Raw genomic sequence first — 3124 nt, forward strand, 5'->3', positions numbered from 1 at the left:
TTCTCCCTGCCTTAAATGCAGTGTACAATAATTGTCTAATGGGGTCATGGAGTTATTGAGCTTGAGAACCCATGCAGTTTCTGTAACAATAACTCTAGAACCACATGGGGCCTGCATAACCATGAGCTGATATCATTGGTAAGTAGAACTAAGAACCCCTTTAACATGATGGGTGTCTTGTACATAAAGTAATTAACATCTGACTTGGTTCAAGGCAAGAGTTAATCCAAAGCTGAGGTAACAGTATTAGTCATCCTACATAAATGAAAACCTAATAAAATACCACAATGTATTTAATGGAATTTGAAATGTTCAATGTAATCACAGTTAATATGTTGTGCATAATTTGTGTGTGTGCTGCTCTTTCACAATCGCTTAACGTCTTCACATAGAAAATGCTCCTTGGCAACTTAAGAGTCCAAGGTTCACTTAAAGCTTTACTGGAAGGCCAAGCCACAATATAAAAAATATAAGAATATGGAGTGAAATATTACAAGATATTACAAAAAAAAAATAGTCTCTTTAAGCACAAATATACAGAAGAACGCTCTAACATATTTTAATGGGTGCTTTCATGAGTAAATGACTCTGGGCCACAAGAATAAAACACAATAGGCCCTGGATGTAAATATGATCACAAATGATAAAGCTTGGAAGAGTTTTCCCACTCATATCTATCCAAAGTTATAGAGCTGAACCACAAAGTGCTAAAATTGAAGAGTAATGGAAGAGGACAAACTGGAAACGCTATACAGCCATTATGTAACACTAATGCACTTAAAGACCTGAAAGCAGACCACTGGAGGAGACTCACTGAATGGGAAACAAGATGTTTAACAGAAGCAAGAGTTCAACAACCAAACATACATAAAGAACGGGCAAAAACTTTTAATCATGATCAGGATGCATACGACCATACACAATCAATATATAACTATTGTCGGTCATAGGACAGTATTATGGCTCTAGGTATGACGATCAGTCTTTGCTGTCGTCCGGAATTAAATGAAAATTTTGCATAAATGCAATGGCAGTCTTGGTCTGAAGAGAATAAGTCCCAATGGCTTTGATGATAACCAAATGTTCCTCTTCTGCAACATGTTGTTGTCATTTGTAATTATGAGCGAAGGTTCCAAACAATTACTTGATTGATGGTCACCAAGTAGCAGAAGGAATAAACACATGTGGTAAATCCATTCCTTCACCATTTTGTACCATTATTAGATCAAGCTTAATTCTGTCCTGCTTTGGTTTTTACCAAATGCAAGCCCATGGTTTCCCATCAGCCTCATCCTAAGTTTGAGTATAGTATTAGTTATCAAATGTTAGCACATTTACACACATAAGACTGTGAACATAGGAAACATTAAACCCGCTCAAAATCTGCATGTCATTTTTTTCATCATGACCAAGTTACCCCTTGATTCTACTATATGCATTTGGGCCACGTTCAGTTAAACAGGGCATGCCATACCCCACTGGAGAGTAACTGAGTCGTGCAGCCCGGTAGCTGAATTTGGGAGATCACGAGATGACAGTAGAACACAAAATAATGCAGGAATTGAGAATGTGGAAACAGGTGGTAACATTAGTGTTTAACAGATCGACATCATGCTCCTTACCTTGCTACTCTGTGGTTAGTTTGCAGTTCATTTGAATATCATTCTGTGATTTTTTTGTGCTTCTACCATGGGTGAGTGCGCTACGCAATGAAAAAAAAAAACTTTTAAGGTTTAAGTGTGCAAAGTGTAATGTTGACCTTCATTTTTTTTCTGTAACAAACAAAGATAAAGTTAATAGTTACACGTCCAACAGGGGCAAAGATTTGTTGATGTTTTGTAGCTGTCAAAAATATATTTATCAGCATTCTTTTTAAAATTAGGGTCTTACATATGGTTGGTAGTCTGTACATAGTGTTTTATTTTGAAATTGACTGAATGCTCTTTGCCATTCCTGTGTTTGACTTCATGTCCAAGTTGATCCGCTCTGTTGAGCTTGATGCGTGCTGGCAGAACAGATCAGAGGGACACTTCTGGGACGCGTCTAAGACACGCTTTGTGTAGAAACAAGAGTAGGCACGGTGCAGATGGAACACGGCGCATGCAATTAAGGGATAAGCAAGCTCAAATTAGCATTTAGCTAAAATAGGACAATACAGAGTAGCTAGCATAGCTGTTGGCTGTTAATTTAAAATATTCAATACACTGTTATAGCCAATACCAGTCATACACATCTATGCAACGCCATTATATAATATTTCCTAGGCTGTCTTGGCGGTTTTGTTGCCCTCTCTTGCCTTTAAACTGAACAAATGCAAAGAAACACAGCAACCTCCCATCCTGACTGGTTAAGATGAGGTTATACAATACTGCAGATGATAGACTTCACATCTCAAACCCACAACAAAACTCAGAAATAAATTGGAAGCATAACAAGAGCAATGAGCACCAAGTTACCTTCAGCAAGGGGGTGTTAGTAGCTGTACATTTATAGGAAACACTTTTTTTTCAAGCCATTTCTGTAAGCCGAAACCAATTTGGCCAAGCTCCAAAAATAGTATCCAAATGTGTATTTTATTTCCTGAAAGGATAAACACAAACAGACAGTCTACTCATGAGGGCTAAATATTTTCTTCAGGATGGTGGCACCTGACCGCCTCTCCCAGGCTGGTGTTCAGTCTGTGTGAGCTGGTGTCTCTTATATAATACTGCTCCTCTTCGTAAACAAAGAATCTCACTTCTGTGCTTTGGGTCGAGCAGCACATACTCAACACACATCCAAGTTATGAGAATTGTGTACAGAAACATCTGCGCTGAGGATGTCTTGAACTCTTCCTGGTCCAGATGGGATATACCACAATCAGTGGATGACAGTGATGATATAAGATCCTGTGAGAGTCTTAGCAACAGCTTGAGTTGAAAATGAGATAATTATTTCCTGCATGGCTCAAAGTACGTGGACATCTGAACAGTACATCCATATGTGGTTGTGTGAATATCTATATTTACATCTTTGAGCATTTATGCTTCTTCATTACTGTGTTAATTCTTGATTCTGATTGGTCATTGAATAGCAACATTTTCAATACAATGGTATAGCCTGTATATACTGTATTTAATTTCCC

The sequence above is a fragment of the Notolabrus celidotus genome, chromosome 4 (genome assembly GCF_009762535.1).
Source record: "Notolabrus celidotus isolate fNotCel1 chromosome 4, fNotCel1.pri, whole genome shotgun sequence".
Classification (NCBI taxonomy): Eukaryota; Metazoa; Chordata; class Actinopteri; order Labriformes; family Labridae; genus Notolabrus; species Notolabrus celidotus.